The sequence below is a fragment of the Camelus bactrianus genome, chromosome 5, assembly GCF_048773025.1.
Source record: "Camelus bactrianus isolate YW-2024 breed Bactrian camel chromosome 5, ASM4877302v1, whole genome shotgun sequence".
NCBI classification, from domain to species: Eukaryota; Metazoa; Chordata; class Mammalia; order Artiodactyla; family Camelidae; genus Camelus; species Camelus bactrianus.
Genome location: NC_133543.1, coordinates 94,699,402 through 94,725,327, shown reverse-complemented (window position 1 = coordinate 94,725,327; position 25,926 = coordinate 94,699,402). Strand labels below are relative to the sequence as shown.

Genomic DNA, 25,926 nt, shown 5'->3' with positions numbered 1-25,926 from the left:
TTCATACGTGAGCCCTGAAAACTGAAGGATGGTTTTCTGAACTCAGACTGAGTCTATGAATAATTAGGGAAGGAAGTTTGCTCTCTGCATTCTTCAGTTCATTTTCTCGCTTTCTATATATTCATTTTCTTTCAAAATCAAAGTGGCAAACCATAGTTTCAACGTATCGTATGCCAAATTGTAAATTATTGAAGCATTAATATCCTATTGACTACAAATCATGCTGGGAATTTAGGAATAAAAAACAAATGTGGTATTCTCAAAGTATATTTTTTGTGCTCAATTTTTATCAACTTTTCCATCCAAAATACATTTCTTTTGTTTATGTCTGTATATTATTTTGTCTAATATTTTATCAGAATACTTTTTTTTTAAGTGGGGATGCTGGGAATTGAACCCAGGACCTCATGCATGCCAAGCACACGCTCTACCACTGAGCTACCTCCTCCCTCCGTCAGAATGCTTTCAGAATGGCAAAGTTCAGCGGAAAACGCTTTTGGCAGTCTTTTCCAAAGTGTGTTTCACAGGATGTTAGAGTTGTTAGTGTGAAATAAAATCTACATAGTTTCTGATCAGAAGTTTAGGAAACACGTGGTTAAACAAAATGTGACGGCTCTATGTAAAAGGGAGATACTGTCTAAATGTCGCTGGCCGTAGAACCTTCTTTCTCGTGGAGCTCTCGTTCTATGGAACACGTTTTGGAACTGCGTGCTTATTGCACGCCCAGGCCAGGGTCTGCAGAAGGGACATGCACCATCCTCTGCTACTCCCTCTTACTCTGTGTATTGTAGGTTCCCCCAGATGTTGTATGACTTGGAGTCATTGCCCTGACCCATTCATTGCAGTACTTTATAAATACTCAAATTTTTACTTTGTACATCTGCCTTTCATCACTGAGTGCAAGCGCATAAGTGTCTAGACCTCTCTGGCTGCACGCGGCTGCCTTCTCGGAAGGCTGTTAAGGAGAGGACCCATTCATGTCTTAAAGGAGACAGTTCGGTGCTGCCCTGTAATTCTATTCCAGTTGTGGTTTGGATCATTGAGCCTGCATTCACATTGCTGTTGTAATGCATTGATAAGGATATAATTGCTCAGTAAGTCATCTGATTTCAGAACTATCTTTCCTACTTACATTCTAACGGTAAAACATATTGTTCCTGTTTATTCATCATTAAGCCTTTGGGTGTGTAACACTTAGAGCCACCTTTTTGGATATTAAGACATTGACCTAGTTATAGGGTTAATGTTTACAAACAGTGCTTGGTAACTTTGGGGAAACAGTGATTGCACTGACAGGGGCTGCCTTTCCAGGACGGTTTCACCACCTTCAGCGGAGCATATGTTTTGATTTCAATGAGATCATCGATGCCAGATTTTAACATCAGAACTTTCTCAGTGGGATGAAGTTGGTGACTCACCTTGGCTTGTACCTCAGACACGTGGGTATGGGATAAATGACTTCTTAATGATAGCTCAGGGCAGCCAAATCTTTCATCTGCCTGAATTGACTGGCTCTCTTACCACTGATATTAATTGGGCGCTCCTGATGGAAATGGGCTTGCGTGAAGTTAAAGCTGAAATGTTTGAGAATGAAGTCTTTCTCTTGATCCAGACAATTGAAAACAAATGCGTGAGGTCCGTGAGTGGATGTTGTGTTTTAAAGACTGTGCCAACTGCTGACGTCTTGAAAATGTAACAAACTAGAATTTTAGAGATTAAACTCCTCCCTGCTCCTCTTCTATGTTCATGCGAGATGTTGGGAGCGGGCGATCCACACTTGTAGGGTTTGTTCAGTGTTGCATTAGTGTTTTAATACTTGGAGGCAAGAATTTAAAAAATGGTCATTGGGTCTGGGGCTGCTCGGTTTTCTAAGCCTGAGTATCAACAGCAATGCTGACAAGCATTTGTGGGTGGCACCAAGCGACAGGGACAAGGGATTAAGGGAAAGGAAAATAGGAAAGTTGGGAGGAGGAGGGAGGGGAGTAGGGGTTGAAGGGCCAGAGAACCCCAATAATTGCATCCAGTGTCATCCAAGCCTTGCACCCCCCCCACCAAGTTCAACTTGAAAAAGCTATTTGGATTGTTTTGGGTTATTTTTTTTTAAATTTTTATTGAAGTATAGTCAGTTTACAATGTTGTGTCCATTTCTGGTGTATAGCACAACACTTCAGTCATATAGGAACATACATATATTCATTTTCATATTCTTTTTTTACCATAGGTCACTACAGGATATTGAATGTGGTTCCCTGTGCTACACAGCATGAACTTGTTGCTTATCTATTTTATGTATAGTTGTGGATTATTTTGACTTGTTGAACCAGTCGTGTCCTGTACCGTATGTACCATGGGGAACATAACACTTGAGCTGTATAACATTTTAACGGTGACATACAGATTTTAGAGAGTTTTCTGTAGACAGTTAATCAGCACAATTACAGCTTTCCTTTTGTTCCTTTCAGATCGGTTATCACCAGCCGGAGTAATGGGCATCAGCTCAGCTCTGTTGATATGTAAACGGTGTCATATCTGAAAGCTAACGTCATTGTTTTCCCCTTTCTCAAAGCACAGTGTGTTTTGATCCACATAAGGAGTATTTTTAAAAAGTGGATGTCTGAGAATGTAAACAGTTGGGAGGGGAGATGCAGCTGTTTATGATTTACTTTTTAATCCTCTGTTCTTTCGTGGCTTCTGATGCCGAAGGACGTCTCCTTACCTATTACAGCTTATAGCTTTTGGCCCTGTGAGTATGCTTTTTCTGGTTTTCATTTTGGCTTGCTAAATAAAGGATGGAAGGACTGAAGGAAAAGTCGACAGATAAATATAGCCCCCAGTCTACTAGATCTCGTGCTGCAAGCACGGGGCCAGAAGAGCTGTGGTCCCCGAGTGAAGAGGGTTTCTATTTTATGGGGCCAATAAATGCCCGGCCCCGCTCTTTACCTGAGGGCTGTGCGTGCGTGTTTGTCAGAATCTATTAGTCACACCCAGTTGCTTGCGTCTCCCACTGTCTAGACTCTTCAAAGGATGAGAGATTTCATATTTAGTGTTTTTACAGGAGGGCACAGATTAAGGGAGAAGAGTGTGCTTTTATGATGGCAGTCTCATTTGCAGACTCTTTTCCAGAAGCGAAGGCATTCCTGATAGCCAGGTGCCTGCTATGTGAAGTGTCGTTTTAGCTGACTTCATTTGGCTTTATCAGAACGGCATTTCGCTATGTAATTTCTCATTACCCTCCATAGACACAAAGCTCACCCTGCTTCCTTTTATAAAAATAACTTTGTACGTTCCAGTGGACTCTGTGATGAGAGGTTTGACAACACTGCCACCCATGCTTTTTATAGCACTATCTGTACATTTGTGGTCAAGAGCTTGGTTTTTGAATCCCAATTGCCCCTCTTACTAGCTCTGAGATCTGGAGGAATTCACTCATCCTTTCTGAACCTCAGTTTCCTCATCTTTAAAACAGGGGTAGTAATACAATCTCAAGATGGCCGTAAGGATTAAATGAAATAGTGCATATTAGAACAGAGAGCAGATGTTGGCTGTGTTTTTGATGGAGACTAAATTACTAGGCTGTGTTAGTAGGTTGGGTAAGTTTACACACCCTACCCTCACGCCTAGAATGGTTTACTGAAATATTTGGGGAGGGAGGGAGAATACAAGTATCATTTGAAAAGAATCATAATCAATATTAAAATATCTTTATTTTCTTAGTCATGATATTTAATTTGCAGCATTAAAAAATTGTGGGTTTTTTTCACATATATTTATCAAAAGGGGATAACTTTCTGTGAGGGGAACCTCACAAAAACTTGAGCCCATTTTTCTTTGGCTGAAATTACCCTTAATCAAGTCTTACGGACCTTAGAATCTATGTGCATGTATGATTTTTCTGTAGATACTTTTTTAGACTGTACAGTTATTTATTGAGTGCCAACTGTGTATAAAACACTGATAAATCAAGTAGAGAGCTGCAGGTGAGAAACCTCAAGAACTATTGGGTAAAGGATATTAATCAAATGAAAGTTTTTGTCACAGTCTCAGAAAATTAAACTTCACAGCACACGTGGATCTGGTGTGAGTCTACCAAGCCTGGGTATAATTTTTCCTTGCAGCTAGTGAAGTACGAAAATTCAGGTTACAAAAGTTAGAGGTGCTTTATAATTGCGAAGGACAATCCATTTTCATAACAGATCAACTTTTAGAATTGTAAAGCAAAACGGGAAGCCCTTTTGCACCCAGTGTTAGAACAGCTGTAACTTGGGCAGCATCCCTAATTTGAGACCAGTGGTTTCATGCGGTGAGTGTGACTGCTGGGGTTTCCTTGACAGCCTTTTTTGAGGTGCTCCTCTCTGCAGACATGTCTGCGGTATTGCCAAGCGCAGAGAGCCTCAGTGTCAAGGACCTTCCTTCCCCTTTCGTTCCTCTTTCTGCTGTCCCCCTCCCACATGCTTTCTGGTGGCTTCGCTACTGGATCGAATGAAGGAATTGTTCGACCTTGGCTCAGTTGTCAGGGTCTGGGCCTCGTGTTTTATAGTCACCGTCTCATTTAATCCTCAGAACAAACCAATGAGTTAGGCACTCTTAATGCCATTTTACCAGGAACTGCTGCTCGTTAAGGTTGATCAAGTGCCTGAGTCCCAGAAAGTGGCACTGGGGGAGCCAGGGTCTTGCCACAGTGCGGTGGCCACATGGCCCAGCAGTGAGTGCCTTGCAGGAAGTGTCCCTTCCTGTCGTATCCCAGAGCCCTGTCCCCACTGGTTAGGGTAGTAACTCGTGAATTGCACGGCATGTGAATTGCACTGCCCAGCAGTGGTTTTGGAATTAGCTTTTGAAGGGGAGTATCTCTGGCCACCTCTTCATTTTCCTACTGTTTCCCAAAGTCTTTAGAAATCTATGCTTGTCTTGCCCTGGCTTCTCTTCCAGACCAGTATACTCGTACCACCAGGTCACAGCACAGAGTCCAGCCCAGTGAATGAAATTGCCGTCTAACAGCGAAGGCCTTTGTCATCCTGGGAGACTTCACTGATGGGAAATTGAAGTCTTGTCACTGACTTCCTAATAAATCAGACTGAAGAGCATGCTCTTGACTTGGGGGGCTGTTTGCCTTCCTCTAGACGTTGGGACCAGTTGGATACTGTCTGTTGACCCGAATGGAAGTTATTAGCACACACTGACTATCCTTTTGTGCTTATTTTTAAGTCTTCTTAAAATTTTGATACCTTTCAGTCATGATGGCTTGGCTGCTTCCCCTGATGCTACAAAATGTGCTACTCCTGGGCTTCCTCTGCACACGTCCGTGGTTCTGGGGATGAGCTTTCTGCACGTGGAACCTTCCTTGTTCTTAAGAAGGGTTTTGGAGGCTGAATTAACACTCGTGGGAAAAATGGAAGTGTATTCTGACATCAGTACTTTGATCTTTCAAAGTTAAAGGTGCCATAGATTGTTATAGTCATTTAATTGTTGTGTTGATTCTACTCATTTATTTGAGATGAAATCTGAGTTGGCAATTTGGTGGCTTTCACTACCAGCAGGTCCCCTCAGATACTAAAGACGTGATGCTGGCAACTAACCTCTAATTTGTGCCTTGTGGTTTATTTGGTAAAAGACGGGTGGAGAGCATTTCATTGAGTTGTGGGGGATCCTGTTTATTTGGTTCTATCATCTGTGAGCTAACACACATGGCCCTCCTCTGTTCCTCTTGCCCAAGATCGCCAGACATCAAAGTAATCAGCATTCATTTTTAAAAGAGAGAGAAATGTATTGAGTCACAGTTTCCATCCCCCTTTTCCCAATCCAGCCGTCTCAGGCTTCCCCGACCAGAACACTCGGCAGGGTGCAAACCCATCAGTGTTAGGGAATTCTGACTACTGTCCTCTTCCTCCGGGTCCTCTTTGCAGCCATCCAGATCGTGTGTGTTGTTTAAGAGCCCTGGAGGTAGAGGCTTCTCATTCTCTTCTAGGACCCTTTCCACCTGGAAATAGTTCTTTGTGTTTCAGTTCAAAGCTGTTTTTGCCATTTAAGCCCATTTACTCTATGGAGACAGGGAACAGATGGCTTATAGTGTAGCCTCCTTACAACTCACCAGTTAAGCCCTCTTATTATTTCTTCCTATAAATTAAATAGTACGTTTTCTCTTTCTTTTTAGATTCTTTACTCCTTTGCTACTCAAAGTGTGGTTCTCAGACCAGCAGCACTGGGGTCACCTGGGAGCTGGTTAGAAATGCAAACTCTTGGGCCCCAGCCCAAACCTAGAGAATCAGAATCTGCATTTTACCCAAATCTTCAGGAGACCCTAAGCACGTGAAAGTTTGACAGGCACCGCTTTTTTTCTCTTCATAATTTGGTTATTAATTTCTCTGTACTTTTCTCTAAGGCTGCCTTAAGAGACATGGTGGAACAACAGTGGCGATACTTTTAGCAAGTACTTGTCTATCTCAATTCCTGTGAGCACCTGTGATGTTACAATCTTTCAAACTAAGTTGATGTGTAATCTTTGTTTACAGTCAGTGTGTGATCTTCAGAGACTTCAGGGGAGGCCTTTCTCTGCTGTGTGTTTTCCCCCATCACCTATGGAAACTCCCACTTTGTAGCTGAGTGGCTTGGCCGCCAGGAATCTTGCTTTGCACTTACACTGAATACCACCCTGTTTTTCTTCATCTGTTAGAATCATTTTGCTTTTCTGAAGAGTTGGGCTGTGAAGATTTTAAAGACTCGTAGTTAGAAAGAGAACTACTTTGAGGGTAAGGAGACGCCACCTCTGTGGTCTCACCTCTGTGCTACTAACCAGTTTCATGAGCTCGGGCAGCTCATTTAATGATGATTTGTAATTCTTGCCCATAACCACACGATCACGGAAGTCCACCTAATACCAGGGCTGCGATGCTTTGATTGTTCTGTTCCTATAATCCATGAACCCTTTATACAGCAACTTGGTTGTGCAGTGGAAGTTGCCTGTGGAGATAGGAATGGGGCATCTAAAACAAAAATTTGACAGTTGTCATCTAGATGTGTATTTTGGTTAGAGTATATGGTCCTCCTTACCACTCTGATAGAACTCTCAGGAGGGAAAACTTGCTGAGTTGAGTTTTTGGTTGAGTTCTCCTTTATATCTTGGATCTATCCTGGGCAGAAGTGCTACCAAACCACTAAATGGCCGAAGCCAGCAGGTCACCGCGGGACGGGTCCCAGTTTAGTTACTGACGTCCAGTGGTGCCCAAGTCCCCTTCCTGCTGACTTTCTCTAGCTGTGACTTAGAATGGGACATCAGCAAGCACCTGGCTGCTCTCAATGCTCACACCTCTGTTGAAAGACTCTGGGAGAGCCTTTTATTTCTACTGGAAGTTCTCTAGGGAGGATCCTGGAAGAAATGATGTGTGGCGAGTCGACAGCTGAATTTAGGGGTCTGTTAGGAACTGCTGATGGTTGGAAGTGAGGAGAGCTGAGAGTGAGAAGACAGAAAGACGGAGCATCTCTGAAGATTCAGTCTCGGCCTGGACCTCAACCTAATCACGCTTGTCCTTGTCTTGTTAAGGGAGGAGCGCATGGAGAAACCAAGCAGACAGGTAGGCCATTGTCCATAGGTGACGTGGTTTTACGGAAAAAAATGTACGGCAGTTTTTGAGCTGAATTGAGCAAAGCTCATCATGGAGCTGTTAATTAAGTGTTAATTATAGCCTGTCGCTGGTGGATAGCAGTGGTGAATTGCGAGGTCCGGTATTATTTTGAAGGCATTTTGTCAGCATCTCGGGCTACAGTCTCAACAGAATAGCAGCCATTGTTTTCTTTGTGTGCTTTTGGACCACAGCAGCTTCCGCGGCTGTGTTTAACTGCCATTCCCTTGGGATTCAGTCAGGAAAACTTTGTGTTTCACCAACTGGAAATCAACTTGTTCTTTCTGTTCATTGTCTAGATTTTAGAATTTAGAACCCTATATACTCTCAGTAATGATTGTACACCTGCAGTGCCCTGACCCCCTCCACTCCCCGCCCTCCCCAATTTTTCTTCTAGTTTAAGTTTAGAGAAAAATTAAGACCTCAGATTGTCTTCCTGGGAAGACATCTTATATTTAGGAATTCCACTTGCTGTTTCTGTCTGACTCTTGTACTTTGACTGTATATATATATATATATATATTTTTTTTTTTGTAATAAATCATCTTCCAAGGTGGGTATTTGTTTTGTAAGTTGGAAAAAAATCTGTAGGAAACAATTTTCTGACTTAGGACTAGCCTCTTAGAGAGCAAACTTAATGGATTAATTTTTAAAAGTTGACTAATTCTGGAACAGAGGAGACTTCATCATTAATTTTTTTTTTAACTCCTAAAAATTTGAAGGGCAATGAACAGGACTAATGGTCACAAGTGACATTAGGAAGGTGTCTGCTGGTTCAGTGTCCTCTTGTTAGCTCACTGAGTTTTGCAAACGTCAGGGAGGACTAAGTATTTCTTCCACTGTTTCGCATTGTGGAGGCAAAATGAGGTCAAACGACTCGTCCAGGAGCACACAGAAAGCCATGGCTAAGCTGGGCACAGACGCAGACTTGGACGCGAAGAGATGTGTTTCCTCGGGCAGCTGATCTCTTCCCCGTGGTCAGGAAAGGTGGAGAAGCATCACACCCTGCTAGTCAGCTTCAGACTCTGTGGCTTTGGCCTCAGAAACACCTAATATGCTCTCCTCTTCAGTCAGTGTTTTGCATTTCACCCAGGAGTTTCCTGTTTTCCTTTGGCTCAGGGACATGGGAAAACATGGGCCAGGACTGGCTACTCAGATGAGCTGTCTTCTCGTAAAAGGTCGTGAGGGAGCAGGATGCAGTGCAGGTAGCTTTCCATCAGTAATACACTGGGAGAGGCTACGAGCGTGGGGAGGCTGGCCTCCACTGGGACTCTGAGGCCACGACGTGACAGTCAGAAATACAGGGAAGCCTCAGAGCAGGGACACCTCCTCCCTCCCACTGTTCCATAAACAGCTGATGAGCGGGTTGGGTGGCTTCCTCTGTTTCCTCTGCTGCAGGCAGTTGCTCTGGAGCAGGGCTTCTCAGCCTCCGCACTGCGGAAGCATGGGGCCAAGTCATTCCTTGTTGCAGGTGGCCATCCTGTGCATGGGAGGGTGCTTGGTAGCGCTCCTGGCCTCTGCCCGATAAATGCCAATAGCATCTCCCTCACCTCCCCCTACCCCAGTTGTGACAACCCAGTGTTTGCAGGCGTTGCTCAAGCCTGCCCCTTGAGGGGAGAAATTATTCCTGCTGACTCCAACTGAGAACTGTTGCTCCAGAGATTGCGTGGGCTGCTTGGAGGCTAGAGGGTCTCTCTGCGGGGAGGAGTGGGTTTTGCCCCACAAACACATTTCAGCTGATCTAGAGGACCCCTGCCTGGCATTCCAGTGGGCCTGGGGGTCACTGTCATTGAAGTCGTCTACTCCCTTGGGCCTGTGACCTCCTCAGAGTCACTGATAAAGATTCTTCATAAAGATCCCTTAGTTAAGAGTTGTCACCACCTTGTAATTAGGGATTTGGCACAACTGTCCTCAAGATGCTTCTAGTTCAGCCCGGCGGCCAGCATGGGACCCCAGTCACACGATGCCCTGAATTCAGCATGCTGGTAGGAACTTTTCAGCAAATACCATTTTCCAAATTAAAAAGGAAAAGGCTGAGAGGTCAGATAGTGGCAAAAAAGAGAGAGGAACAAGGTCACCGTGGAAGGGAGACTTGAAAGCTGAAAGCCAAGGATTAGGAGCTTTGGGGTCAGCGGGTGAAAGGTCGACCCCTCGTTGTCAACTGGAAGAATTCTGCCTCCTTATCTGACATAATAAAGAAGTGTCTGCAGTTAGAAATCTGCACCACTGTCTGCTTCGAAGACCTTAGAGACGCAGGCGATGTGTACATTATCAATTATTTCAGATCATCATTCCGATTTTTTTCCCTCCTCCTCCAGCTGCCAGCCATTAGACGTGGGCATCTGGCCGCAATTTCCGTTTTCCATCAAGTGTCTCCGGCAGCATAGACTGGCTGTGTCCTGCCCCTGTTCCGTTCCTTCACATGACAGACGGTGGGGGAAAGAATCTGGAAACAAAAGCCACCCGATTCCTTCCCCAACAATCAGAAACATGCTTTAGAACCTGGAAATAGTGCAGAAGAATCCCACTGAGCATCCATTTAGGCCTGTTCCTGAGCGTGCCTTGTAAATGCTTTCACAGCATTGTAAGCCTCTCGTTAGCCTCCTTAGAAAGGGGTGGGGGGGCTGCAAGCGTCTGATATCTTATGGGAAGGCTACACAAGTGGCCTTTCTGCGGTATTTCTCTGGATGGCATTGATTTAAGATCTGCTCAAAGGTCTGCTCTCATAGTTGACTCGAGCTGTTCCCTTTGCAGATGAGCAGGTCTTTGCCTTTCATTGTATCACAGGGTTGTATTTTTAGTTTCACTACCACCACTGCTGCTACTTTTACTTTTTCGTGCTGTTCTGGCCTTTCCCCCATACCCACCTCCTCTCTGAAATAACTCTGTCTCTCTCTTCTCAAGACACGTCCTCATCTTGGCTTTTGCTTCGGTCCTTGGCTGCCATCTGGTCTGTGGATTCACTCTTGCCTGCGCCTCCCACCAGGGTGTTTTGGCTGGTGTGTGTTCAGGTATCAGGAGGGGATATGAGAGCCAAGGATTTCTAGTTCGTCGTGAGAGTGGTTCCAATAGGAGCTACTGTTTGAGGGCTTGTTATGTGTCAAGCACGATGAGAGACCCTTTCGTGTATTATCTCATTTAACTCAGTGGTACCCCTATGGACTGGGTAGGGGTGTCCCCAGGTTACAGGTGAAAACATTGAGATTGGGGAGGGTTAGTAACTTGCCCAAAATTACAGAGAAGAACAAGAGAAGAGACACTGTACATTATCTTGACCTTTTAAAAAAATATTAACTTGGAAATAGGCTTTGAGTTAAAATTGATCCAGTCTTTAAAAAGCGTGACAGCCACACAATAGCTCTGTTTTCATTCTCAAAATAACCTGTCTGGATGGAGTTTCCTAAATTACATCTTAGAATTCAAAACTGCTTATAGGTTACTCGGGTATCACTCCGGTAGCAGCAGCTCAAGGGAAAACATTTATTCTGTTACTTTATTGTAAGCAGTATTACGCTCATCTTCAAAGTAACCCAGTTATTTTAGAACCTGTGGCCTTCTACAGTCTACAGTGGATGGTACAGGTTGCCATTCTCCTTGGCATTGACTTTTGTTTAATTTTTTTCTCTCATAACCCAGAGATCTTTATGGCTTGCATTTCTTGAACAACAATTCTTAAGGCAAAATGAGAGAGAATTGTGGGTTGAATACATTTGAAATATGCTGCCATATGCTTATATATTTATGGCCAGTTTCAATTGGTTTCAGAGAGTGTTCTTTCATTATTTAGACTGCTTGAGGGGAAAAAAAAAGCTTACTTAACCTCAAAGAATCCCAGGTGAAATTCTTTGCACTTCCCTTTGGTATTCTCAAAGCAAGAAGGGAGACAAGGGCTGGGACCTTTTTGTTCATGATGTATGATGATGCCTGTCAGGAGGTGATTTTTTGTTTGTTTTGGTTTTTGGTTTCTTTCTTTCTTTCTTTCTTTCTTTCTTTCTTTCTTTCTTTCTTTCTTTCTTTCTGATTTACAATGTTATATTAGTTTCTGGTGTACAGCATAGTGATTCAATTATTTATATATATATATATATACACACACACACATATATATATATATATACACACACATATTATTTTTTGTATTCTTTTTATTACAGGTTGCTACAAACCATTGAGTATAGTTCCCTGTGCTACACAGTAGGATCTTGTTGTTTATTCTGTACCTACTTGTCTGTATCAGCCAATCCCAAACTCTTAATTTATCCCTCCTCCTCCCTTTCCCCCCTGGTAACCATAAATCTGTTTTCTATGTCTATGAGTCTCTTTCTGTTTTGTAAATAAGTTTGTGTCATTGTTTTTTAGATTCCGTATATAAGTGATATTATATCAGGAGATGCTAATTTGATGTGTGTAGTAGGGAAAGTCACAACTGAGCTGGACCTTTGTAGGAACGGTTGGGAATGGCTCTGTCCTCTGTTAGGCCAATTTAATGACCAAAAAACCTACAGGAAGGAGATCAGGGCCACGTGGCTTAGGTACCTTGTGGTTCCTCTTAAAGATGCCTGTTCAGTTCAGTGCATTTTTCTTGCATTACCAAATTCTTCCATAAAGTCAACCACAACCCATATTATCAGGGACTCCAGCTAAAACTTGCGGTGAGCAGGAAATAGATTAAACACAGGTTTTCCCTTTTCTCTGGCTGCCAAAAGTGATGTCAGTGGCATTAATGGTCCTTACCTCAGCCCTCTGCAGACTGAGGGCCGTCTGAGTGAACCCTTGTTCAGCGTTCTGGTTCCTCTGCTGCTGCAGAGAAGCTGACGATGGATGAGGAGGAGCAACTGAGCAGCCAGACAGTTACTCGAAGGTAAAGTCAGGCACTTGCTTTCTCACAAGTTATGAGATGACTCCAGGGAGCAGGCAAAGACAGCGACATCTATCTAGTGTTTAAAAGAAGTGAAGGTAGGGGGACCAGGGTTGCTTAATTTCCTTTTGCCTAATTCCAGAAACAGTATTGCAAACACGTTTTTACTATCTCTGCAGCACACTGGAAATGAAGTTGTGATTTTAATTTAAATCTGCTGGTTTGTATCAGAGCCAGACAAGTAAAACCTACGTCCTGTATTTCTGAACATTACCAAAAAAAAAAAAAAAAAAAAACCCCAAAAACAAAAATAAAAAGCCCAAACTGATGTGAAATTACAATATAAACCTCAGAGCTGGAACTGCAATTCTTGTGGGGCAGAATATACTGCAGAAATAGCTCCCATGGAAGCAGAAGAAAGAGACTTTTATGACTTTCTTGCTCAGGTAGGGAAGATGATATATTACTTTCATGTTTTCAAGTAACAGGTTTATTTTCGTTGAGCTCTGTTAAAATTTAAGTGTCCTGTCCCCCAGCACGTGTGGTCTGACTTGGTAATTTCAAGGGATTGTCTTTCTGAGTTCCTCCACCTTGACTGTCCTGTATATGGGGACATGTTACAATTTTGGCAGAAGAGAGATCTGAGACATTTTGATTGACATTTTGGCGGGAGACTGTTACGGTGTTGATCCTCGTTTGCTGGATCTTTTAATTACCTTTTTGCTTTTATCGGCATGCTCCATCTTTAATGAGAGGAGACAGGAAGTAACTGAAGTGAGTATTCTTTGGCTTAAAGATTTCTGAATGTTTATTCAGATTTCCTCAATATATCATTGATGGAACACTTTTAATTGTTGAGAACCATATGCTGTTGTTTAAATCTATCTTCTGCCTAAATCCCAAGTCTCTTGAAAAGTTTCCAGAGCCTCCTACTTCTGCCCTTCGTTGCTGGGGAAGGAGATATCCACAGTGTGGACCTTCTCCCCGCGGGACCACATCGGGAGCCCGCGGGCGTGATGGTCGGCAGATCGGGCCGCCCCTCCCACCCTTCCTTTGCGTAATGCGTGTGCCTTGCTTCACTGGTGGCCTCCTGAAGTCGCCGGCCCCGGCGGAAGGTCTTCCCCTGGGACAAAAGGGGACCTGGAGCGAGATGGCCTCGCACATGTTGGCAGCTCTCCCTGCGTTTCCTGCCTTGGCAGCCCTGCACTCTGGAAGCGCTGGCCGGCAACCTTGTTATTTTCACCAGCCCTCCCCCATGTGACTCGCACCAGGCAGAAGTGCTATTTAAGCAGCTCCGTTAAAGCACTGGCTTGGCCGGCCGGTTACCCTTTGCCATTTAAGACCATGAAACCAAGGCTTTCCAGCTCAATTCTGGCCTATTTTAAAAGGTGCTGGTTTCCTTTCTTTCGCTAAAACGGCTTTCTCCTTTCAACGTAAAGGAGATCTTAGCTCTCACTTTACTTCTGTAGTTCAGTCCTAATTGATTTTTTTTTTAATTTTATTTTTGGTGATTACAGTCTGAAGGCTTTAAAGCAGAGTGCTTTTTCACTGTTTAGGTCTGTCCTTTCCCCAAATCTCAGCTTGCCCCGCACTTCCCAGCCATACCCTGCGAAAAGCAGAGAGATGACCCCAGGACCCAAACTTGAAGCTCTCTTTTTCCCCCCTTTTTCCCTTAGGTGATTCCCATAGCCCGCAGAGCTGGCTGGTAATGCTTTCCTCCCTACATGCTGTCAGCTAACCGTCGTGGTAGGACCCAAGCTCTGAGCCAGGCAGTTCCTTTCCTGAGGGGTTTCACAGTCTATAGACAATCCATGCTCTCGCTTACCCATCTGAGACTGCGCGGTGAATGTTAAAATGAGGACCACCTATACGCCACCAGAACTATGCATGTGTTTGATGCTGATGATTTTAAAAAAAATTTACTGTATCCGTTTGCCAGGTTTCAGGTAAGCTTGGAAACAGAGTCCTTTTGCAGTGATTTATTGTTGTTTTATTCACATGCAAGCATTCTAGAAGACTCGATTGGCTGTAAATGAGCAGGACTGTGCATTAATTGCATCACCATCAATGAGGTGGCTGAAGAAATGGATTGTGGCCAAAGTTAGTGTATGCAGTTTGCTTATAACTGTGGGAAATAAGAAATCGACAGACCTGGGAAGCAGGATATAGAGATGTCACAGGTGCCGTGCTCAGCATCCTGCGAGGTACAGAGCTACCCACCGACCTTTCCACTCTCACATCCCTGCCACCTTTTTCTTCGTCCCATTCCCACGCCCAGGGGAAACTTTTCTGCTCTGAGAGGAGTACTCCCCTTCTGGTTCTTCAGAATAGTTTGCCTGCACCATCCCCTTAAAGATTTAGGCTTTTGGAAACCAGAAAGCCAGAAGTTTTTTTCCTGCTTTCAAATGGTCCTGCTTCTCCCCATACATAGTCCACTGGGAGAATGGGGAAGGGATGGAAGACCAAGAAGGTTTAACAAGTTGCGTACCATTTTCTCTTCTCCTCACAGATTTTTCAGAATGAGAAAGATCTAAATTTGAGTAAAAGATAATTTGCCTCTCTATTTAAACATTTTTGACACGAAATGTAGAATATTCAAAGTTCAAATCCTTTAAGTAGAGAGTGAAGTCAGAACCATAGCCGAGTAGTGGTTTTCCCTGGGTGACAGGAATGTTGAGGAATATTTATTCCTTGTTTACATTAACTGTATTTTATAAATTTTCTGTATTATACTCAAGATTTTTTTTAAGTCCTAGCAATTTATGTTAAGGGAAAAGGAAATACGCTGTTTTGACACATTTCTTCAAGTGGAGGAATTTATTTATATGAATTTTTCTAGTTGAATCTGCAGTGTATGATTTCAAACAATGATCCCCATTGAGATCTGAAAGCAAGCCAGAGTTACTTTCTGGCTACATTTTAGTGCATGACAATAGCCAAGCAACTTACAGTATTTACTCCTTTTTTTTTTTTTTAAAGTAAAAATAGAAACTACTAGTAATGCCCTAACCAGGGATTTTAACTGTGTTGCCCTTGACTCAACCAATTGGCCTGAAGAGTTTCAAGGCATTTAAATACAAAATAAAAACTTCGTCAATGGGTTTGACTAAAAATGCTTTGCTGAAAGGGTGCAGATCCCTCTCGTACTTATATCATAACCTTGTGCTGTTTTCAGCTGCTTACGTGGTGGAAACTAATCACTAGGCTGAGACAGTGTAAAAGGAATCAGAAGCTTTATTTGCTTTTCAGCTCCAGCAGACATAGTTTAAGTGGGTCGAGTCCAGAAGATGTGAATTCCTACCGGATGCAATAATGCAATAATCCATAGGTCTCGAGTAGCATTGCCCGAGTGTTGACTTATTTGATAATGCTTTAAAAATTACATTTTTCATTACTGGCCACAGGGTTAGGTGGGGGTTTATCCTGTGAGCAGACACAGGCGGACGGGTACAGTACATGCCGATGCGGTGATGGAATGTTGTCAGAATGTAATTTCCTGCTTCTAAATCTTGTGACAGGTGCATTGCATTTCTGGGTTCAGAAGTTATTCCCCAGTGTTGTAACTAGAGAGAACGTATCACAGGAACATCACCGTTTGATATTTGCACAGCTCTTCTCCAAGGATATGTTTCACTTTCTTTTGGCCCCTAGCTTATGAGCACTACAAATGTGTTTTTGTAAAACATCATAGCAATATTTGCCTCATGTGGCTGGTGTCAGTCAGTTGGAGTTGCGTATATAAAGTGCATTAAACACACATCACCCATGCCTTCTTTTTCAGTGGGCATTACAATCTTTATCATTGTATTTTTATTTGTCATTCAACAGACATTTATTGCATTGAAAGACTGGGGGAGTCTAGTATGGGTATGGCTTTTTTTTTTTTTTAAACATATTCCTGAGTTACAAAGATGTATGAATATACATTCATACATTATGCATATGCATGCAAACACATATATATGCGGCTGCCCTTCTCCAAGCCAGTTGCTTTATCGAGCTCAGCCCTTCCTGATTGCAAGCATGTAGAGGCAAGGATACAGGCAGATGAACTGAAGTCCCATGAAGCATTACGCTAAGGTCTGTCTGTAGTGTTATGAGCGTTCCTTTCCAACAAAACTCATTAGAGCCATTGTGAACAGCTATGTTTTTGGAACTTTAGTTTTGGAGTTCTTTGGCTTTAGAATAATACCTCGCTGGGAACCATCACCCAGCTTAATCAGCTCTTTTATTCACCATATTTGGCTCTCGAAGCTTTTTGGCTGTCTGCAAAGATCAAATGTGCCCTCAAAGGGCCAAACTGGCTGCTATAGAGACCATTCAAAAGAATATGCCCAAGGCTGAGAAGGCAGTTGCAAGAAAGACACGAGAACTTAAGAAGGCTTTCCTCCAAAATGCTTCGAACAATGGCTGCATGATTGGAATAAGTGTGCAGACCCCAGGGTGGCTGCGTGGGGGACAGTCCTCACCGAGGATGTCTGTTAAAAATCCATGTGGTTTACTCAGTAGCTCAACTTTATGTACACACACACACACACACACACACACCCAACCCTTGCACAAAGATAAACAGTTGTGAACCTCAGACTCTTTAAGTTTTTCCAGGCCTCTGTTGCCTGTTTTTAGGTTCTGTTCCCATCCCCTCTGTGTCAGCATTACCTCCCGCTTTCCCTCTTTCTCTCTTTCCCCGAGACTCCTAAGTTGATGGCGCCAGTCGGTAGCATTAGTGGCTGAGACACGTGTTGATCAGGACGTATAATATGGGCTTTGAAAAGTAGTATGCAGAGATTTTGGAGGGGAAGGTATATGAAAGAACTGATATATCCCTTTATTTCCTGCTCTTTGAACATACTACTTGTAGAAGATTACAAGGATGCTTTCAGAGGGGCCCAAAGCAGTAGATTTCCCCATCTGGTGAAACCATTTTTTTTTTCTGTCTCTCCTCATCGGGCCCCCAGTCTCCACCCTTCGGCAGCCATTCAGGTTGGCACATGTGATAACAAAGCTGGATATAGTTTGTTACTGTGCTAAGCTGTCCATTCAGCCGCTCCGGATAAGAGCCAGATGTGAGATGAAAAGCATGCCGTGTACCCTTAACTTTCCCCATTTTATATAAATCGGCACTTTGTTTGACTCAAGCCTTTTAATAAAGTATGGCCTTCCTAACCCAGTTTTGGGCTCAGATGCATGAAGCTGTGTTGAGCTGTATCTAGAAACCCTGGTAGGAACATTTGGATAGATTGCAACACGCGTTCAGGAGAAACTTAAAAGTGAGATCTCTGGGACTTTTGAAAGGCTAGATTTTCCTCTCACTTGCAGAAACCACATCAAGTAAATCCTATTTCTCTGGCAATTAAAGAGATAAGCCTGGAGTTTTCGTTTTGTTTTTACCTTGGTGTCTCCATGTCAAGTCTTTATTTGTGAGCAGAAAAATAGACTGTTTATCTGTCACTTAGGGGTGGAGTTAATATTGTGAAATAAACAAAAATCTCATTTGGTGGATTTCAGCTTACCTGAAAGCCATTATGTAGATGGTGAATGCTGACTGGTCCCAGCCATACTCTTCTTCAAAGAGGAGAGAGAGAGAGAAAAACAAAGTTGGCACTGGTCAACACTGATTGTGTGGACGTTAGTCTGTCGCTCTCCTTGGGGCGGATGTGGATCACTACTGCGGCGTGTCGATCATAACACAAGGCGTGGCCTTGTCGCCGCCCCTTCACTGGGAAAGACGTCTTGCCCATCACCCAAGGTTCTTCCCCTCTACCCCAGCCTACACTTGTAGACTTGACGCCCTCTAGCCCTTTGCAGATACCTCGTGCTCTAAAACCATGTTCCCCCCTTGGGCTGTGCAGGGCTGCGCTCTCAGCCCCCTGGGCTTTGTCTGGTCCTGTGCCCTCGGTGGGAAGTGTGCTTTGTCCCTTCCATCCATTCTGCTCATAGGTAGTGAGTTCCTGCTGTGTGCCTGCCCTTGTGCTGGGCTCCGGACACACAGTGCTGAAGCGACACAGACACCGTCCCCATTTCCACCTCCCCAGATGATTCCATTTCTTCCAAAACAAGCCAGGTGTGTGGGCGAGATGCTTCCTTTACATTCTAAGCGAGAAGCGTTCTTCCCTCCTCTGGGCACTTAGAGCTTTTTGCCTGCATGCATCTATTCTGGGATTCACCCTGTCTCTACTTTGCATTTTATTTGTGAACAGAGCTTACTGTCCTTTCTAGAATTTCTAGAAAGCAGGGCCTGGAGCAGAATTCACCTTTGTATCCTCTATCATTTTTAATGCAACCATATACTTCTTCAGCAGGCATTTACTGATTTGCTACTCTGTACCACCTAACAGTCTATCAGTCTTGAGATTTATTGATACCTTTTGGGTGCATGAAAAATTGGGACCTCAGAAGGACTATCCCATGTTAGTACTTGAGAACAAAAGCAGCTTTCTGAGGTTGAAAAAGTGTCTCCTCTCTGGAGGCAAGTGGTTAACATCCCTCCCTTGAGGCCTGAATTTTTAAATTGCATAGAAGAAATGTTGCATTCCTGCCAGGATGACTTCTTTCCATTGGACCAAATTGGAACCCTTTTCTTTATTTAATGATCAACTGGGTCTGTTTTGCTTGCATCTCCGTTTGCATCTCAAATTCTCTTGTCAAACCATGTCACCTTAAAAACCGATTTCAGATTTTGCAATGTTAAGCCCTGCAACTTCAAATTCTAAAATCTGCAGTTGATTTTTAACCAAGAGAAGATCAAGCGTAGCCTGCCTGTAACCTGCTTACCATGTTTTGTAGCTGTTTTACACAATACCTGTAGTGCACATTTTTGTTTTGATCATAAGGACATCAAAGTGTTTTGTATTTTTGTATTGCTAAACCTCTGAAACCTCCAAACCACATCGATTTGTTTACTGACTTAATATTGACTATTTTGAGTTTGTGATCGCTTTAGACTCTTGCGTTTTGAAAGAAAAGAAGTTAAATAGAGTTTGTTGATTTTACTTAAGTACACAGTACTGTTTGTGCCTGTAACTTCAGTTTATCTGGTGCTGTCCCTTTTTAAAGAAAAAACGCCCCAAAAGTGAGTGAACGTGCATTTTGAGATGCCCGTGGTGACACATTCTTTCATTTTCCTTTTCAGAATGAAGACCTAAATGACCTCAGCAAATCCTCCTTTAACTCATGGGTACCCAGACTCTAAATATTTCACGATTCACAGCCAGGACCTCACCTTCCTCCTCCGTAGATGGTACGATGCATTCATTTCAGTTTGTTTACTTTACACAATCCTCAGGAGTTTGTTAACTGAACTGCACGTTCTCTGTCGTGCCAAGAAAAAAGCACTGTGACACCGGAACAATGAGTCTGCATAAACTTCATCTTCAACCTTAAGGACTTAGCTGGCTACGTGAGCTGACGTGCCCCCCGCCACGCCACGAGAGAAGGGGTTTACGCTCATTGCATTTACGAGACCCATTTCATCTGCTGCTGCAACTGTGTGCAACAAAGCGTCCTTGTAAATTATTTCATACAGAACTGTTTGCGTCGGGTGGAGAGAGTATTAAATATTTAACATAGGTTTTTGATTTATATGTGTAATTTTTTTTAATTAAAATGTAACTTTTCTTACAGCACATCTTTTTTTGGGATGTGGAACTGAGGTATACAATGTTCTGTTGTAAAGAGTGGAGCAAATGCTTAAAACAAGGCTAACAAGAGTAGAATAGGGTACGATCCTTGTTTTAAGATTGTAATTCAGAAAAAATAATATAATAAGAATCATAGTGCCATAGAGGGTTCTCAACTGTATAGTTATATTTACTGATAATGTCTCTTGTAATATAGCCCTGATGTTGAGCTGAGATCCTTGCAAGAATTGATCTTAATTTTGTATTTTTTTTTTTCTGTAAGGCAATAGGCCATGTTAATTAAACTGAAGAAGGCTATATTCTGGTGGGTATTTTCAAGTGTCAGCTTAAAATTGGCAATCGAATGGAAGCAAAATCACAAGAAAAGGAAATCAGAGTCTTCCATTGTATATACTGTAAAAAGGAGGAGACATGGGGGATCCCTTTGAATCAAAAGCTCTCTTTGGAATGAACAATGTGGGTGTTTGTAAATTCTGGAAATTTCTTTCTATTCATAATAAACTAGAGACTGTTGATCTTTTCTTCTCCCCCTCCCCCCACTTCTCTAAGCTTCCTGTTCCGTTGCCACCATTTTTTTTCCCCATGCACACGTTAGGATATTTCATTTCCTGCATTGTCTCGAGAAAGATGCAAGACAAGTGAGTACTTGTCTTTAATTTCTAACCAGAAATTAAAATTCCAGAAAGTGGTTTTTTTTTTTTTTTTTTTTTTTTTAAATCATGCCCAGGGCTGCATGTCACTTTCCTTAAGACTCTTAACTCCTGTTTTTTGAGAACATCCAGTTTTACATTATTTAACTGAGTGGAATTTGGTCCATTTGCCCTGGTGGCTACTGGCCTGTTGCTGATTAGTTAATAAAACCCAGTGTGCAGGGAGCACATCAAAGCATCATGACCTGCCATTGAAACACGCAGCCAGTGGTGAAAATACTCACCCTTTTCTGGTTTGGAGAGCCCACACATCTTGGAATTTTTCCTTGTGAAAAAGAAATGGCAAGGAAGGTACTTAAAGAAATTGCCTACGGAGTTTTTCATCCTTTTACCAGGAAACTTCCTAAAGCTTAAGTGAATTAATGCTAAGATTGGGCTCCCTCGGAGTCCAGGTAAACTCTCCATTCGGAATTCCCAGTCCTGCCGTTGCGAGGAGGGACATCTCCTTGCCCTGAAGGCTGCAGCTCCCTGGGTGGGGGCGGGGCCCCCAGGAAGCGGCCAGGGTTGGGGGCCATTGCAGTGGCCGCTGCCCCTCACCAACTAGTGGGGGACCCTGTTCCACAATCCAGGGCGTGGAGCCTAGCAGAACCCCTCCCACTGCTGAGGCCTGTGTTACTGTTAATTCAGCCGGATGGCATGTACCTCACAGACAGTGTTCATTGTTGCAGATCCTAGTCATCTGCATGCTCATCAGTTTCTAAAGATAAATAGGTCTGTAGTCATAAGAATCCATTGTTTTCAAGGAACTTGCTGAATTACATCATTTCCTATCAAGAGAGAACACTACCAATTTAAAAAATCTGATAGGAAAGTGGTTTTTTTTTTTTTTCACTCTTTTATAAAAAAAGACTTTCTTAGTCAAACTAACTTTCATTTTTCAAGTATTCTGACTCATACTCTTGCTTGTAGAGCAAGAGAACAAGCTGTCCCGCTGTCTTCCGTTGAGGACATAAGTGGTTAGAGAGAAATCAATGAGCAGAGTCAGCCCCAATCATTTTCCTGCAAAGGTGGTTATTACTTCTCTAGGAACCTAAGCCTTGAATATATATTACCAAGATACCTCTGCATGTGGGATTATCAACCTATTCTGGGTGAGAACAAGAAATGAACCAGACTGGAAAAAGCATCTCTTGGTTTCTGTTTCTCTGATGCTTTGTTGAAGTCAAATAGAATTAAGGTAGAAATTCTTATTTAAGCTGCTTCTAGTGGTCCCTGAGCTGGGTTTGGGGGGTGGTCTCAAACTTCACCCCTTTTTAAAACTGGAAGTTGCTGGTATTTAAGGCAAAAACTCATGCTCTGTCTACATGAGGAGTGGACCTGGAGCAACACAGCTGCTAAGCTCTTGTGTTCGGTTCCTCTTAAGGAGACTTGCCTTTTATCCATTTCAAAGTATTTGCAGGCCAGCCAAGGGCTTACCTTAATGGGCCTTCTGGTGGCCTCTGGTTAACCTATAAGTTAGTGGCTTTTTCTTCATGAGACCAGCCATTCACAGTGTTCTTTCTAAGAGACTTAGGCAGAGTTTTAAAATTCTCCTTTGTGGAGAGAACAAATATGTTTCACCACTTTGATGATAATCTTCATTCTGAGTGAAAAAAAAGTCCCAGAACCAGCGAAAATTGAAGAGAATCCATTAATGATCAACCACCTGAGTCAATAATGACAGTTCAGTACTGATGTTACATTTGTGGCTATTTCTTGCTAACTTTCAAAGGTCAGGGACTCTCTTGACTAATCTAGGTTGACTGCAAAATTAAATTTTCCAAAAATCATCTAGCCAGAAGTAGAGATTTTTAACTTTCCTTTCCCTACCTCTTGTCTCCTCGCTGTCTTTTAAATCTGAGACATTTAAAGTACTAAGCAATGTTACGATACTGTAAGAAATAGTAATGAACAATGCTGAAGCCCTGTTTTGTCCCATCTTGCATCCTGAACGCAATATGCTGTGTACTGGACAACTTACTTACTGCAGGTAGTTTCAAAATGGGAGAGGGGAGCCCATCGTCCACTGACAACAAGCAGGGAAAGTGGGGCTCATGTGTAGTGTTCCGACTACTTTGGCAGAGGTCTGTAGGTCAGCCCATCACACAAGAAGGCGCTGAAAGCAGAAACACTGGGAAATAAGACCTTGACCGGGGAGAGACAGGACCCTCTGGAAGGCATGGGAAGGAGCCAGATATGGACTCTCCTTTGCAATGACTTGACGGGGGAGTGGGTGTTCCTGGGGCCTCATTATGTTAGTTGGAGGTAATGCTGCATTCGTATAGGATATTGGGAAATTTGAGAGCAAGAAGCATGCACTTCCAGGGATGTGAGGAAATAAGACCTCGCCAATAATAAGAGAAAGACGGCCGCTCAGTGAGCTTAGTCATGGAGGGCAAATATAGCCTTGTGGTCAGCAGAACACAGGGGTTAATCACTGGTGCCTTTGGTCCCTTCAAAGACAAGCCAGAGAAGATAGTGGGGGTCCTTCGGTAGCCCTGCAGATCAGTTCCCTAAGGGCAGAGAGGCAAGGTGTGAGTCAGAAGGCATGTTGAGTTCCTTCCCTGCTTGTAACCGGAGCATCAAATCAGGCACTGGGAGGACATGGAGTGATACTGGAGGTGTCTGACTCTAGTGAGTTCTAATCAGTAATCAAGAGCTTAGAATTATCTAATACGATTAGAAAAATATACAGCGTAGCTGGAGAGTCATCTTCCTTTTCCTCATCCGTCAATGACATGGCTCTGTGATGTCCACACCAAGTCATCTGGTGTTGTAGACTTTTGCTATTTACCTGGCGTTTCAATCTCATTGTCTTCATTGTAAACTTCCCCAGTGTTAACCAATACGCCACTTGCTGGGACGAATTCGGGAAACAGGAAAACTTGTCTGTATGTGTATAGACATCATTAGTGCTGGGTTTTTTGGTTTTTCTTTCTTTCTTCTCTTTTCTTTTTTAGAACTTTGCTGTTTGGCTTAAGAATGTAGTTCCCAGAACAATTTTTCTTACAAAGTTCTTTCCTTACACCTCTTGGCTGCAGGGTGGGCCAAATTAAATACATATCTATTTTTTTTTTTCATTTAACATCTGTGCAGTTTGGTTTATCATCTTAAGATGGTGGTGCTGTTTATGGTGCTACTTCATCTGTGTTCAAAAGGACCAATGCATGGTCTGTATTGCTACCAAAACATTTATTGTATATATGTGTATAACATATGTATTATGTATATATGTAATGGGTACCAGGCCAGGTATATATTTTATTTAGATCCTCTTTTTCCAAGTTTTCTTTATAGTGTTATGCTTATTTTCAGTTTTTTTCTCCCCTCCTTGATTCTGTCTGGTACTTAGATCTGTAGTGTCTTCATCGTTAATTAAAGAAAACTGTCTAAATGAATTCACGGATGTGAATGCTAGTGCTCCTTCATGGTTTTGCTTATGGGACATGAACCAGAAACTGCTGATGAAAGTTTTCGGGGGCATTTGATTGGGTGAGAGCAGTGTAACACCTTGTAACGTACTTTAATAAACAATTTTGCAACAGATAGGTTTGCCTGAACCCTGTCCCTCTTCACTTGGCTTTCAGTGGCCAAGAGTATAAAGAAAAAGACCTCTGAAAAGATTCTGAGTTGCTTTTGGTGGTGGTGGTGTGATGGGAAGAGGGAAAGGGGAACGAAAATCCATCCTTCCCAGGGGCAGAGAGATGTGTTCTGCTGAGAGACACCAGGACTGCCTTATTAACCTCCAGTCTGCAGACCGATGCCCCAAGCGCTTGTCCTGATGCAGATTGCCACTGAGGGGTCTGGGGACGGGGCCTGAGATGGGTAGCATCATCTGGGTAGCTTTCAGAAAAACATCAATGGTCAGGCCAACTCCAGAGATGCTGACTTACTTGGTCTGGGGTGGGGTCCAGGCTTCGGTGCTGCTGCTGCTTTCTGAGTTCTCCAGGAGACTCCAGTTCATGGTCAGAGCTGAGAACCACTGCAGGGAAGTGTTGCCCAAACCTGTCTGATGATGAGAGGCATGCGTTAGAAATGTCGATTCCACACGTGTTTCAACAGGTGACGCGTGTGGTTGGCAAGTCTGGGAAATCCTGATTTCTGAACAAGTGGACCCTTTTGGATCGTCTCACCACTAGAAGGGATAGAAAGAACACCAGTGATTTTTGAAAATAATAAAACCGTGCTGCCGGTGTAGAAACAGCCAACTAGCCTACTCCTCCCCGGTCGAGCTTTCTTGCTTAAACAATTTAAATAGATGACTGACGCGTCTTGTGTTGTTAGGGTGGACTCAAATTATTAAATGTTTTGGAAACAGATTCAAGATTACTTTTTTAATTAATTAATTAATTTTAATGAGCATTATGTTCTACTGAGAGTAAAAAGACTTGAATTTTCTGTCTTTTCTCTCCTTGTTTGGTGCACCAGGCCAGAGAAGTCTTCCTTCTGCCTGGCATTGTAAATGATATTTTTATTGTTAAGAAGCAACACATGACATGATTGAATAAATGCTTAAAGTCATTATTTCATCTTCACTTTATATTAGCTTCCTCCATTTATTCTTAAAAAAAAAAAAACTGATTTTTTTCCCTCCCAGTGGTATTGCAAAGCAAACATCCCTCTACCCGCTATTGAAATTGTAAGTAAACATCATTAATTAGTATTAATTTGAAGGAAGTCTAGTTGAGTGAATTAATGGTGCAGTTGATAGCATAATCATGCTATTACCTTGACACATATACAGAAACAAACGATAGCAGGTAAAATGCTGTCAATAAAATGCCTTTGAGAGTTAAGTCAAGGAGAATTGTAATTACTCACTGATTTTGTTATAAACAATAGCAGTGTTGATTCTGCATTTGTTTAAGGTTAGCCATCAGGATTTACATCAGTTATCTCATTTTTTCCTTCCCGCAACCCAGCGGTGGATACGGTCATTATCGCCATTTCCCATCAGGCAAGCAGAAGAGAGGAAGGGTGTGACAGTTGTCACGTGCTGCTGTGGGGCGGAGCAGCCTCTCAACCCTGGACTGCTTGATGGCAGTCTGTATTCTCATTGACGCCACTGCAAGTCTCTGGTTTCCGAATCCTTAACAAAAAAATTAATTTCAGTACATTAGAAATAC

The 25,926-nt window shown here is 42.8% G+C and overlaps 1 protein-coding gene across 1 annotated transcript in view; it reads left to right on the top strand.

Moving 5' to 3' along the window:
* The window catches only part of IRS1 (insulin receptor substrate 1), a 60,084-nt gene extending 35,886 nt beyond the window's left edge, over window positions 1–24,198 (top strand). The window contains exon 2 of the mRNA XM_074364404.1: window positions 19,604–24,198. The gene's annotated coding sequence lies outside the window, so the exon portion shown is untranslated. The remainder of the gene's footprint in view (window positions 1–19,603) is intronic.
* Window positions 24,199–25,926: the final 1,728 nt, after the last annotated feature.